General features: G+C 35.6%; 1 pseudogene; it reads left to right on the top strand.

Moving 5' to 3' along the window:
• Positions 1 to 14,424: 14,424 nt before the first annotated feature.
• Positions 14,425 to 15,643, top strand: LOC150008669 (upstream-binding factor 1-like protein 1; annotated as a pseudogene).
• Positions 15,644 to 15,947: the final 304 nt, after the last annotated feature.

The following is a 15,947-nucleotide window of genomic DNA, read 5'->3' as shown; positions in this document are numbered from 1 at the left end:
CTCTGTTTCTTTTTTGTTTGTTTGTTTGTTTTGTTTTTACAGCTCTTTAAAAATGTAAAGAATATTCTTAACTCCCCAGCCATACAGAAACCACACCAGGGGTGGTATGAGACTAGAGAATGAAAGAGTTCACATGTAAATTAGTACTTGATACATTTACAATATATTGTAACTATGCAGATGTTTATCTTTTTCATTACTGTATAATGAAGTATAAAGTATAAAGCCTTGTTATTTTTATTTTTGTATTCTTGAGGCCCAGCTCATGTCCTGGCACATCAGTCATTCAGTAATTGCTGAATGAATAAATGGAAGAAAGTCTATTTAGAAAGATGAGTATTACAAATGACAGGATTTGATCATTTTTAAAGGCTGAGTAATATTCCATTGCATGTATAAACCACATTTTCTTTATTCATCTGTGGACGAACACTTTTATAATGGCTAGTGTGTATGATGTTAAAATGAACATGGGAATACAGATACCTCTTCTAGATACTGATTCCATTTCCTTTGGATATAAACCCATAAGTGAAATTTCTGGATCATATAGTAGTTCTATTTTTAATTTTTGAGGAAACTATACTATTTTCCATAATGTCTGTACTAATTTACATTCCCACCAACATCATTGCCAATATTTGTTCTTTTGTCTTTTTCGATCGGGTGTGAGGTGATATCTCATCATGGTTTTTATTTGCATTTTCCTGATGATTAGTAATGTTGAGTAATTTTTCATATACCTGTTAGCCATTTGTATGCCTTCTTTTGAAAAATGTCTATTCAAGTTCTTTGTTTGTTTTTTAAATAGGTTATTAGTTTTCTTGCTATCAGTTTGTTTGAGTTCCTTATATAAAACATTTTGGATATGAACCCTTTCTCAGATGTATGACTTGCAAATGTTTTCTCCCATTCCATAGGCTGCCTTTTACTCTATTGATTGTTTCCTTTGCTGTGCATAGGCTTTTAAACATTTGTCTTTCTTTTTTTTTTAATTTTGTTTCCTGTGCTTTTAGGGTCATATTCAAAAACAAAACAAATCAAAACAAAAAATGATTGCCCAGAAAACAGGCCTGTTTTCTGTAGTTCTGTATCTTGTCCTTCTGGATATAAAGGTCTGATATCTTGTTTTAGGTCAACTGAGAGTCCACCCTCTTGATCTGATTTCTCCTTTGACTGCTTTCTGAAGCAAGGTGCACTGTCTTCCTTAGTAAATCTCTTGAGTAGTTTTATAGCTCACATTGTCTAGATTTCCCTTTACTCCATCTCACAGAACATTTTTCTGGGCATTTGACTACCACTCTTTAATTCAAGTGAACATTTTTTTCTGAATTGCTGAAGTAGCCTTCTAACATTCTACTTCTAAGATCAACTACACCAATTTTTCACGTTCCCTAAACACACCATGTTTAACCTACTTTGTGGTTATCTCCCTTCCCCATCTAGCCTTCATCTCAAATGCCTTCTTAATTTGCTTAATAGTATCAGTTTAGATGTTGTTAATGATAAACTTTACCTGATCCTTCTGCTCCATGAAAAGGCTTATTTATGAGAACCAGCCTTCCTCTTTTTAGATAAGACTCTTCCTTGCCCTCCTTGTTTACCTATGACAAGGGCAGACACAGACCCTTCTTTTCCCATCTTTGTCTCATAAATGATGAGCTAAACTGTCCCCACTGACCAATCTGAACAAAACGCCTGACTTGACCAAACTTTTGTCAGGCTTTTCTCCCTTCCCCAGACACCTGAACTTTGCTCCGCCCTTGGGCTTTGGAGCAGAACAGTCCTTCCTTAACAGCCTCTCCAGATGATTACCTGACCCCAAGAAAAGACCTTCCTCATCAACTGTCTGATCACACCACCTGCTTATCCCACTCCCACACCTTTTTCCTTCTAGCCTTTTTCTCCCTCCTTATAAAAAAATTTTTCCTCTTCCATTATCTTTCAGATGTTTGCAGATCTTACGGTTTGAGCTATCTCCTTATTGAAACAGTCCCTTCCCCCTGATTGCAATAACACTTTGGAATAAAGTCTTTACTCTGACAAACTTTTCTACCCCCAATATTGAGTTAGATACTTCCCGGGGCGGGGGGCGGGGGGGGGTCCGTAATGTCGTGTGCTTATCCTAATGAGAGCAGTAACCACACCAGGAAACAGAACTGTGTTCTTGCCTTCATTCCTCACTAGAATGTGAACTTCTCGAAGGCAGCCTCTATGTCCTGTTTACCTTGAAGCCCTGGCCCCTTGTAACGTTTTAAGACTTTTAGAGGTTCAATTAAGACTTAACTACTTAATTATTTAATTAAATTAACAACCAGCTTTTTTTCCCTGTGAAGATAAGTAACTGGTCTGAGAACCTCTTTCTGATCAGTGACTTCCATGAATAAATGCACTGTTGAGTAAAGGAGCAGAAGTCACAATGGAGATTATCCTTCTACTGCACAGGAGTAACATTCACACCCAGAAGGGTGGTTTATATTAAATAAAGGTTTGCCATGCTTCACTGTCCATTATAAAATTACGTGGGAAAGCAATTTTGATTATTGTTGTAGAGGCCATCAGTTCTAGGAAAATATCCCAGAAGAAAATGGTTTTTTTTATCCCTTCTGGCTCAAAATAGTGACTTATACACTTCTGGAGATGGAAGGAATACCAGCTTCAATTTATCAAACACATAAAATGTTAACTGTGCCATTTTACTGAAACTTTATGACATACATTACTCAGATATGATTTATATTACACCAGAAATGCTGCTTCCTCATTTCCCACTCCAGTCAAAAGATCCAACCTAGCCTCAAGGACTCCAGCTGAAGCCCTCAAGGTAGATAATAAAAGAGACTGGTTCTGTGTTCAGAAATAGTCCCCAGTGTGAGTCAGAATGTCTTTATAAGGCCACATTTTGTTTTGTCTGCTTGTTTATCTCAAGGGTGCTCTGTTCCTGTTATTCAGATTCCTTGCCTGTTCCTGATCCATTATTTATCTTAGTAGATCCCTGATACACTAATACTTAAACCAATTGCCTGGAAACCTTTCTGGTCCACCTCAGTGTTTTGTGGCAGCTTAGTCTATCTCAGTTCTCATTGTCTGGGCCCTGAGTCAATACCCAAAGTTCTAGGAATGCACCACCTAGTTCAGAAATGGAACACCTGGAAAACATCTATATATTTTAATTAATTTTAAACTAAATCAAAATAATAAATGTACATAGGTTAAAAGTACTGTTGGGATGGAGAAGGTGAGCATAACACAGGAAAAACATGACAATCACTACCTCACCCCCATGATCAAGTCCAATATGATAAGTCATATTGATATATGATATGATGAAAATGAAGATTTACCTCTGACAGGGTCTTCTTTCCCAAAATAATTATTAGAAAAGCATCAGACAAATTTCAATAGACATCTTACAAAATCGTCGGCAGCCGTCCGTCTCGAGAGACGATGGTGTAGCTTCTTAAGAGTCTATCTGCACCGCCGAGAATGGCTGTGCAGTCCGACTCGGGAGTGACACGGTATCTGTCTCCTCCCATGTTGAATCGACATCTTGCGATGACGCTGAAGCTACAGAGCCTGGGCAGGGTGATATGGAGGGCCATCTGTTGCCCATGCAGCAGACCCCCCCTCTCTTCGCAGCTGAAGGGTCCAAGGGAAAGACGGAGTCAATACAGCTTGGCTTCAGGTGCGCCGCAGGAGTTGCCGGTGTTGACTACAACGTCGAACCGCCTTAGGGACTCCGGCTCCGGATTTTCTGTCGGGGTTTACTCCCTTAGCCTTTCCCCTGAAGAGGTATGCCGCAAGGCAGCGGAGGTTTTTTTGGAGTCAGAGTTTTCCTTCTCTGATGTACCCTGACTGGAAGATCGAACCAGCGACACTTAGCTCGCAGGCCGACGCTCAATCCACTGAGCTAATATCTTACAAAATACTTAACCAATATTCCTCAAAACAGTCAAGGTTATTAAAAATCAAAAAGCAACTGTTCCAGCCATGAGAGTCTAGGGAAACATGACAACTAAATGTGGTATTCTGGATGGGATGCTGGAGCAGAAAAACAATATTATGCAAAACTAAAATATAAGGATGAGTTTTGGTTAACAATAATGTACCAGTTCTTGTTGATTAACTATAAGCAATGTACTATAATAAATTAAGATGTTAATAGTAGGGGAAACTAGATATGGACAATACAAGAACTCTCTGATTATCTCTTCAAATTTTCTGTAAATCTAAACTGTTCTAAAATAATCTATTTTTTTAAAAAGGTAAATGACATAAGTAATTTATGTGACACAAAGAAAGGAAAAGTAGTAGTTCCTGCTACCACCCTAAGTACTTTGTCCTAGTGGCAACCATTTACAATTGACTTGTTTTTCACAGGTTTTATTATGTTTCTAAATAATATACTTCTGTGGAACTTTTTTTATTTATCCATTTTGGACATTACCTACTGACTTTCTGTGATGACAGATGAAGATCAACCTCTCTTTGAACATGTCCCTTCTCCCCATTGCATTTATGTCATAATTTTTGGCTAACCCACATTCAGTGTTCACATTACTATCATTGCGTAATCTTGTTCACTGTTGAGATAAATTGTGTTCTGATTCCTTTTGTTTTATTATACACTCTTTGCTTTTTCTGAAATTAATAATTGCTTCTTCTTTTTATTCACATGATTCTCTGCATACATATTGACAATTCCTCCCAAACACTTCAAAAGCTACATGGTCAGACCCTCTTTACATTATTTTCCAGCATAACAGACATTAGAAAACTGAGCAGTTTCATTTGTATGGCACTTCCCCACTGCAGACCTCCATTCATTTCCTTGCTCTGCTCTATATCTATGCTTCAGATATTATTCCAAAACTTCTCTTTGTCACTCCTGTGGTGAATTCCATGATTTTTGGATCAAATATCTTCTTTCTTGGTTTATTTGCTCATTTAGATGCAGCACATTCTCTACTACTTTTCACCCCCTTCCATCTTTTTTTTCCATTAAGATTAAAATTCTGTTTTTATCAACGTTATGTACATGCCCAGTCTGAAAAGAAAAATTATTTTTATAGGTATGTTAGGAAAACCACAACCTCCTTGCTTGGGATACCTAGAAACTGGGTTCAAAGGAAAAGCTTATGTTTCATATTTTCTTGTATTATAATCTCAGGAACCTAGTAGTGAGGAAAAACAAGTAAAGGAGGGAAAGAGAGGAGATAAACAACTAGATGTACATTACTTAGTTGGTGTCAGCTTTGTGGTAAGTGCAGCAGATTGCTTGGTCTTAATGGGATGTCTTCAGAAAGGACATAGGGAAGTAGAAACCATTATCTAACAGTTTTTGTTTCCCCCAAAGGTTACTGTTGAATATCAACTCCTTAGCATTTCCAGATTGTGCCATCTAATCTGTCCAAGCAGCTTCCAGGGAAGCCAAAACCTAGGAATGCAGTGGTGACATCCATGGGTTAAGCCACAGCACACACTGTCAGCCAGTCAGTGAGTTGAGTGTATGGTAATGGTACTCCCCATCTGCCCACGAGCAAGCTGAACCCTGCCAAACAGTAAGCTTCTGAGGATTCATGGATGTTGAGTAGATCCAGTGACCTTGTGAACATCATTGGCAACAGAGATAAACCCATGGGAAGTCAGTGAGAGGCTTCTTCATAGCATGAGGTAAGGAACCCGGAGTACACACTGCTTCAGTCCTCAGCATCAGAGTTTGCAGAAAGCCACAAAGACATGGCTTTTGCTCTGGAGCTCAACAAGCCTTCTTCCCATGATCTTTAAAACCTACTATCTGTGGCTTATCAGAATACATTTGGTGTCAGATCATCTAACTGAAGGGTCATCAGTAGCATCAAGCAGGCTGCTGGGGAATTCAGGGAGCTCATAAATTTAAGTATGATTATTTAAGTATGTATTTCTTTGTCTCTAAATAATATTATTGAAATGCCAACTCCTGATTTCTTAGTTTGAGGCACTTTCTCTTAACAAAAGCTGGAAGAATCTGTGACTAGAAGTCCTGAACTACAAGAAATAATAAAGAGAGTACTTCAGGCTGAAATGAAGGACACTAGACAGAAATAAAGAACACCCATAAAGGTAACCATATAAATAAAATTTGAAAGACAACATAAATATACTTTTGTTTTTAACCCTTTTCTTCTCCTATCTGACAAAAGGTATCTGCATAAAGAAATAATTTTAAGACTGTTGATAGGCTTATAATACATGAAATGTAATTCATATAATAATAGCACTAAGGAGTAGGGATGGAATGAATATAGCTAAACCAAAATGAAGCTTTGTGTATTATTGAAATTAAAGTGGTATTAGTCCAAACTAGATTGTTTAAATTAACCTGCTAATTGTAATTCTGAGGGCAAGGAATAATAAAACAGCTTTTAAAAGAAAAGAAAAATTAGTGAATTAAAATGATATCTGAGAAAGTATCTATTTAACATATAATAAAAGACAGCAGTGGAGGAAGAGAAGAACAAAAAAAAGACATAGAAAACAAATATCAAGGTGGTAGGCATAAATCCTGACATACAAGTAATTACATTAAATGTAAATGAATCAAATACTCTAATCAAAAGGCAAGGATTGCCAAAATGGACTTTTGAAAAACCATAATCTAACCATGCACTGTATAAAAAAGACACACTTCACAGAGACACACATAAGTTGAAAGTAAAATAATAGAGCACAAAAATACCATGGAAAGAGTAACTAAAAGACAGCTGGAGTAGCTAAACTAACATAATTTGAACACTATTCCCAGCTTATCCAGGAGAGAAATCATCATTACTTTTCTTTTACTCTTAATTTCTACTTATCTAGAACTAATAATTATCTTTTCTTATTTGCTTAATTTTCCATGTATTTATCAATGTTTGCATCCAACTGTCTCACAACGTATCTAAATCTCTTCTCAAAATGTTCAAATGGATCAGCTCTTCTATCAGTTTCATCTTCCTAATGGATTTTTCTCACAGATCCTTCTGCCAGGCTTCAATATAGACAGGTTATCCTATATGCCTTCATTTTTCATCTTGAGATTTCCCTTCAGGAGCACCATGATTATTACTTTCAGCTCTCTCTTGAGTTGGAAATACTGTTTTTGGTTTGCCAGTTCTTTTTCGATTTGTTCCCTCATTTTGGTAGAATTTAGCCTCCAGTAACTTCCCTCCAAAAAAGAAGAAGGAAAACATATTTTCTAGAACTTGTGTTCCTAAAATTTACTTATTGCATCCTGAAACTTGTTTAAAATTTGGCTTAGTTTAGAATGTTAGTTTGGAAGCCCTTTTCCTTCAGAAACTTTAAGGTGTACTTCTACTGATTTTGAACTTTATTCCAATGAGAAAAATAAAATAATTTTAATTCTGTTATGTGACCTATTCTTTTTTTTTCTAGAAAACCATTTCCAGGATACTAAAATTTCGAAATGATATGTGTTAGTATGCGTCTATTTTATCTCTTTTCTGGGGCACTCTGTGGGCTCATTTTTCTCACTTTCCTAAGGATATAACTTACATATAAAATCTGATGATCAATGCAAGACAGAGAGAAATAACATTTTTACTAATTAAGGTAATTCTTGGTTAACTCAAGAAAGAGGTGATTAAAGCAAATGAATTTATCGTTTGTTTTAACAAGTATTCTACCCCAATTATAGTGACTAAGGTAAAGAAAGAAAGAGACTAGCATAATGAAGTTTTTATGTGTAAGATTGGTGGTTCTGGGTGATTTTTGTTAAGTGAAATAAACCAGTCAGAGAAAGATAAATACCATATGATTTCACTTACATGGGGAATCTAATAAACAAATGAACTAACAAGCAAAACAGAGACAGTCTCATAGATGGGAGCAGGGTGACAGCTAGTAGGGGTTGGAGCAGAGAAGTGGGGAGGAATTCAGCAAAAAATAAGGACTCATGGACATGGACAACATTATGGTGATTGCTGGGGGGAGGGGAGTATAAGGGGACTAAATGGTAATGGAAAAATACAATAAAGATAAAAAAAAATTTTTTAAAGATTTCCTTATGTCAAGATATAAAAACATATTCTAGCCTTAATCAATTGTTATAATGTGAGACAGTTTTTCAGACTCAGAATGCCTTTTATTTTTCTCATGTCCACAAATATCTACCTCTTTCAACTTAAACATGTAAAATTTCATTAAATCTAAATAGTGTTTGAATTAAATTTAAGGAAATATGTTTTGTTATCAAAATCCTATTTGTCAATTTTTTCTCTTTATTTTTTTTTCTGAAGCTGAAATCAAAGCATTCATTTCTAAATAAATGCATATAATGTAATTTTTTAAAGAAACACCATAAAACTGTAAAAATAAAAAGATTATGGAGGATGGACGGGGATTTACCTTGAGAATGTGGCAAATAGTTTTATTGGATATTTTATTTGCAGTATCTCTTTAAGTCTCACAACATGAAGATTAATGAATTATAAGTGAGCAGTAAAGTATTTAATATCAGCTTTTCCAAAGTACACGCTTCTCTTTTCCAGTCTGTGAGGATTGACAAAGAGCTTTTTAAAAAGCAGTTTTATTCTTTTCTTGTCCTGGGAGATAAACCGTGTAGACACACCTACAGTAGTTCTACTTTATCCACTGGGAATATGTTAAAAGACACCCCCCCCACCCCAGTGGGTGCTTGAAATGACAGATAATAACAAACTCTATATATATTACGTTTTTCTTATACATACATACCTATAATAAAATTTAATTTATAAATCAGACACAGTAAGATTAACAGTAATCAAATAAAACAATTAAGAATGTACTATAGTAAAATTTTTGGGAATATAGTGTTTCTCTCTAATAATTGATTTGAAACCTGAGATGGCTACTAAATGACTAACAGGAAGGGAGCAAATACAGCATGGATACACTGAACAAAAGAATGACTCACATCCCTGGAAGGAGAGAGCAAGAAATTCCAAGATTTCAGAACTGGCCCATGTGGCTTGGTTGGTTGGAGCATTGTCCCACACACCAACGGTTGGGGGTTTGATTCCAGATAAGGGCCCTTACCTAGGTTATGGGTTCATCCCCAGTCAAGGCGTAATGGGAGGCAGCCAATCAGTGTTTCTCTCTCTCCCTACAATCAACAAGCATTAAAAAAATTTTCATCATGCTACTTAGAATAGTACACAATTTAAAACTTATGAATTGTTTGTTTCTGAAATTTTCCATTTAATATTTTTGGACTAAGGTTGACTGCAGTTAACTGAAACTGAAAAAAGCACAACAGTGGGTACGGGAGACTACTGTATAGTCAACTGTTCTAGTCTCAAGTTACTTTAATTGTTAGGATAGAAAATGTTAACTCTTAGAAGCAATAATACTTCAACAGTGTATTGAACTTTACCAAAGGGGAAACACTTCTAAAAGATATGGTTCATTAGACCTGTGATTTCAACCACTGAATTTAGACATTTGTCTAGAAATTAGATGTCACACAAAGCATAAAATAAATAAGTAAAAACCTATAAAGTGAAAAATTTAACATGTTCATGATTAACTTTCATTATCTTCATGTTACTAGGGAAACCAAAGGATAGCAAATGCTGAATGAGCCTTCTGAACTCAATTTTAAAAATCATGTACTCTTTGAAAAATAATTTTTGGTGGCAAGATTTAAGATGATCAAGTTTCTTGATATTCTTGAACTCTATCTTAGTCAACCACTTAAAACTGTTAATTTGTTAATTGCACAATGAGGTTACTTGGTTTAAATAGAAAGGATAAGAAAAACAAGGTGAAAAAATAAAATTAAATGGAAACTGCTACAGAAATTTGGGTGGAAGAAGGCAAAATATAGCAAATATTTGGGAATTGCATTTTAACACTGACCATCTCAAGAATCAGATAGGAGATTTGAAGTCCAAGTGAAAAATATTTGTTTGAATCATTACTGGTATCAATGTGCTGTTTTGAATTGCAAGAGTGCTTGCCTCTTAATATCCCGATGTAGACCATTTATTCTCACATCTAAAAGTAAAAAGTCAAGTTGTCCTGATCTTTTGAACCCAGCATTTAAATCCTGAATTGCCACCAAAGAGTACATGTTCTTCTGAGCAGGATAATCCTAAAATTTAAGATTTTTATTCTATCTAAAAGGAGAGTTCTAGCATTCTTCTTCCTACTTAACCCACCCTCTTCCCACAGTGTAGCCTGCACTGCTATGCAGGGTGATGAATTGTACAGAACCCAGATTAACTCCATGAGGCTTTTTAATGTTGACTTCTAATTTACAAAAGCACACTATCATACCAGAGGAATATATCACCAGATTTCAGATACCCACATGAACAACTCTATTACAAAGACTGTATTAAAGTATATAGCAGTTTGAATGGCCACATATCCTTGAAGACAATACCTTGTGAACACAAATAAGTTAAAAAGTAAATTCTCAAAGTGCTGCCAGGGTCTTCTCTTAAACTATTTCAAAGCACAAAATTCCTCAAGGTGGTTTTCACCATGAAAGTTGCATCCAAAGCCATTCATGAAACTTCTTCTTTTACCAGGGCAGAGCAGAGAGGAGAATGAGAGTATTCAAATTACATAGTTTCCACACTGTAGTTTTCCCAACTTTATTATGAGAAATCTTCCAACCTGCACAAAAATTTAAAGAACAGCATCCTTATATTTATTTTTAAGACATTTTGTAATTGTAATTTTGATATCCTTTTAATCCAATAATTACTCATAAGACTTCATATATTCAAGTGGTCATTTAATCTTGTTATTAATTTTAAATTTTATGATTTATAGGGAAAAATCGGGTCTGTATAATCTTCACTTTTTAGAATTATCAGTGTTTTCTTTGTGGTCTAACTTATGATCAATTTGTTCAAAGTTCCATGGATTCCTTTTTTAAAGAAATAAGAACTTTATTTTATTTTATTATGATTACATTTATTTATTTTTAGAGAGGGGAAGGGAAGGAGAAAGACAGGGAGAGAAATGTCAATGTATGATTGCCTTTCACACGCTCCCAACTGGGGACCTGGCACACAATACAAGCATGTGCCCTGACTGGGAATCGAACTGGCAACTCATTGTTTCATAGGCTGGCACTCAGTCCATTGAGCCACACCAGCCAGGGCCCATGGTTTCTTGAAAGATAATTTATCCTCTGTTCATGGGGTACAAAATTAAACCTATACATCTATATCTAAGAATTAAACTTTAAAAATTTGCTGTTTATATACCATATAAACTAATGAATGTTTTACCATATCAAACATTAATAGAATTGTTATTATCTATTACTTTTATTCTATACAGTTTTATATGTTATATATGCATTCACTTATGTCTATTACAGTTATCCTCTATAAAAATAAAGTAATCATCACCTTTGTCTTATTTATGCTCTTTCTTTACCTTGAATTCTACTTCACCAGCATTAATAATATGTCTGCTTTTCTTTTCTTTTGTCCTTTTTTTTACTTTGTCAGAACAGTCTAAGTATTTTACTTTAAATATTCTTATTTTGTTTGAGAATGTCACTTATAAAAAGCATATAATTGACTTTATATTTTGAATCACAAAATATTTATGTATTTCAATTGAAAATTTGACTCACTGATAGTTATTGTCATAGCTGACATCTTTGCACATGTTAACATATGTCATTTTGATTTTTGTGTTTTTGTTTCTTTTATATTTCTACTGACTTAACGTTTTGCCTCATCTAATGATTTTGATAGTATCCAGTTTTATCATTCAACTGATTAGCATCACATTGAATAAATAATCCATTTCCTTAGTGATTAATGTACTGAATAAAATTAAGTACTACAAAGAAAGTATTACCATCCACCCAACATCCAGATTGTTGTTAAATATTTTTATACTATGCATCATTTTTTAAAAAGTGATCTTGTCTTTTTGTTTTAAAATCATTTTTTAATCTTTTTATAAATTTAATTTTATTTCATTGTCTTTAATATTTACAACTAGTCCTTTAATGCCATTATTGAGTTTTATATTTGCTTTTCCCCTCATTTAACTGAAATGTGTCTTATAGTTTATTTAAGGAGAACAGATAAGTATCAATAACTTGTCTAAGGCCTTCTGTAACATAGACACATTTCTGCTGCCTTCACAAATAAATAATAAATTTGTTTTTGTACCGAATTCTTGAATCGAAATCAGTTTTTTTCCCTCAAAACTGTAGGCGTTGCTCCATTTTCTTCTAGTTTATTATGAGATGTTTATTTTGTTTATTATAAGATGTCTAAGGTCCAACTCTTATTCTAGGATAGGGAAATCTTTTTTCCATGAGGCCCCTAGAACCTTTCCTTTCACTTGGAATTCCCTAAATACATGGGAGTATATTTAAAGGATAGTCTCTTTCAGAGTTATGTCTTTTTATTAATTTTGCTACCTACAAGGTGAGCTTGTTTAATCTATATGTATTGTCTTTCTTCAAACTAGAATTTTCCTTCTGTTAGGTCCTAAGTTTAATTTTATTTTCATTTATTGGCTCTCTGTTCTTTGCCTTCTCTTTCCATAATCTTGTCTTTCATAATTTTTTTCTATTATAACAGAATTACCCTAGTGTATCTTATCAACAAAACAGTTTCTATATCTAAAATTTATTACTTATGACAGTGTTTTCAATTCTGCAAATAATTTTATTTTGTTTCATTCTTATCTTTCTATATATAACTAGGTTCGCCCAGTTTCTAGTCTACTCCCTTCTTACCCCAGTCTGTTGTTTCATCTTTTAGTCCCTGATTCATAATATCTAAGTTTTCTTGGATTTGGGGGAAACAGGGGAAACTGTTCTAAAATTTTCAGTAATGAATGTTCTTTAAAACTGTGCTGTTCATTTATATCATAAAAGTGAGTTTGAATTTGACATGGCAGAATACTTTCAGAGGCCTCATATTGGGTTTCTTTTTTCCCTATACACTTATGAGTTAGGAAGAATCTATCTAATCCAGTCTTCTCCTCAAAGCTGTTCTTTGATCCATTGCTTTAGATATTAAAATGGAGGGCTGCTTGGTATAAATTGTTTCTATCCAACATTCTGGATATTAATATTTAAAGTCTCCTGGCTAGTGTGGATCTGCTGGTTTTTTTAAAAAAAGAAAAACGTGATTCTTGATTTTGCTGCCTGAGTATATTAGTATGACACATGTGGTTTATGCTTGAGTAATAAATAGGAGGCAATTATGAGTATTCCCTTGACACAGACCTTTCTGATTTATCTCTTTTCTGTATCCAGATATAAACTGACAATCCACTTTAAACTTCTGAGACCTCCTAGCTCTTCTTTTGGAGTTCCTGTCAAGTTAAATAGAGAGATGACATTTCAAGGATAGGTATAGGAAGAACTGGAGAATGAGGAAGTTGCAATAAAACTGTCCTCCTAGAAAACATCATCTGCCCAGTGTGGAGGTGGTTGATGTGAGAGCCCTGTTTTTATGGTAGGGAAATACACCATAGGTGGGTGGGTATAAATAAACCACTATTTTCCACACAGAGACTGACTACAGTTCTCTGAACCCAAATTCTGGGAAATGAAATGTCTTTATGATGTCTGACATATCCTCAATGAAGAATCCTAGCTTCTATGCTTGGAACATCACATCTCTTTATTTGTATTTTAAAGGAATGGTGGAGAAAGATGAAAGGCTAAAAAAATATTTAGAAATACTTTTGAGGAAGATATTTAATATTCAGATATCTGAATTTTGAATAATTGCAGGACATAGATTTATTGTACTAAGTATCAGCCCATATGTAGGGTTACTATTCAAGCACTATCTAGTATAGGATATACATTAGTAAAAACAAAGTAGAGGAATCTACATTTGACTCGGAATCAGAAGACAAGATAGCAGATTGGTATAGAATTAATATTGACAATACTAAAAACCTATACCTGACTGGAGTTTTCACAGATTCTGTAGTGGAGAGGGATTAGACTAATTACCAAAACAAAATAGGATGCTATATACTGTTTGTTGTGATCATGTTCCTTAAGTTAATTGTTTGATAAACTCCTTTTAAAAATACTTTATTTTTAGGACAGTCTTAGGTTAATAAAAACATTAGTTAAAAAAAAACAAAGGGCTATCAAGAAAAATTCATGTTGGAAGAGCGACACATTTCCTGGAGAGCTAGATTGAGTCAGGGAAGCTTCTTTTATGGAGTGACAGACACATAGCTTCAGCAAAAGATCTGATTAATCTAACATTCTTTCTCAATAAATTTGTAGTAACATCATTGGTCAAACATCAGAAACATAGAATCACACACCCTGCAAGACATCCAGAAATAATTCACGAGGTGAGTGTTGAGAGTGAAGAAGTTTGAGATCTTGCTGAGCTGTCTAAACTGCTGAGACCATATAAGTGTCTTAGAGACATAGAGATGGCATTGCCTAATAGCCAAGACAATTGGTGTAAAGAAGACATTGTAAAGCCTAGTGGAATGCATGGAGAATGACCTTTCACCAATGACAACTGCACATTCAAAACAACCCAGTCACAGATGGACTGGAAAAAAAGTAGCTTTTAAAGATTATTCTGGTGAGATATGCAAACTCAAATGGTTAGAGATTTCTAAGAAGATGACAAAGTTTTGTACACTGACAGAATTAGTACTGGAAGCTAAGGAACATGTTAAAAACCTTACAAAAGAAAAAAAAATCTCAAGAAACATGCTGACTTGCCCAAGAAGCCCCTGACCGCTTTGTGGAGAAGAGGCCCCAGTGCTCCCAAATGCATCCTGACTCAACAACATGGAGCTGACCAAGGTCCTGTCAAAGAAACTAACGAACTCCCAGAGCAGATGAAGCTGAAATATATTCAAGATTTCCAGAAGGAGAAACAGGAGTTTGAGCGGAACTGGATCAGTTTAGGAAGGACCACCCTGAGATAGTCCAAAACTTCAAGACATCTGTTGCCCCCAAAAGGAGCCCAACCCAAGCCCAAAAGGAGTTTCAGGAAAATGTGAAAGAAGTGAAATCTCCCTCAGCAAACTATTTTTCTGAGAAGATAAAGTTGCGTGGAGAGCCTCAGAAGCCCCCACTGAGTGAATACCACAAGTTCCACCAGGATTTGTGGTAGAGTAGGGAGCTGCAAGACCTGCCCCCGATGGAGTGCATGGTGGAGATTGGCAGAGGCTGGCAGTGCATCTTGCAGAGGCAGAAGCAGCTTTACAGGAAGTAGGCCGAGGAGCTGCAGAAACAGTAACAGTACAGGGTGGACCTGGATCACTGACTCAGGAGTCTGTCTCCTGAAGAATACGCTGCTTACACAGTGAGAACCTATACTAAGTGTAAGCGCATGAGCATGAATGGAGGCCTGGAGCCCAAGGTCATAAAGACAGATGGGCACTGTCCATCAGCAAGGACTCTACAAGAAGGGCTGGCACAAGAGCAGGGGCTGCAGGCTCCAGAGACAGAATCCTCAGAGACAGTAGGGGCCATTCCCATGCCTCACTGAGATCGGGAGAAAATAAGGAAGATGCAGAAGAGGCAGAAGGCAATAGCTCCTCAGACTGAAGCAGTGAGAATGAAGAGGACTATGAGGACAGCAGCTGCAGCTCCTCTTCCTCAGGGTACACCTCTGACTCAGACTCCAGCTGAGCTTTGTCCATTCCCTAAATGGTGGGACAAAGAGCTTCCCAACAATAGTCCTTGGCAATGACATTAAATTAAAGGGCTCTTCTCCATCTTTTTTCATTTTCTTCCTTCTTTTCTTCCCTTCTCAAAAGAAAATGTGACTTTTTGGGAAAAAGAGATCTGTGTAGGACCTTCTGGCTCTCCTATTCCCCAAATCTACCCCCCAGAGAAACCTGATGAAATTAAGGCTCTTGGAATAAATAACACTGGGGAACACACACACACACACACACACACACAAAATGAGTGGAAGGTATTAAGGTTTCCC

Source organism: Furipterus horrens, unplaced genomic scaffold, assembly GCF_987537825.1.
Source record: "Furipterus horrens unplaced genomic scaffold, mFurHor1.1.pri manual_scaffold_5, whole genome shotgun sequence".
NCBI lineage: Eukaryota > Metazoa > Chordata > Mammalia > Chiroptera > Furipteridae > Furipterus > Furipterus horrens.
This window is presented reverse-complemented; position numbering and strand designations above follow the sequence as displayed.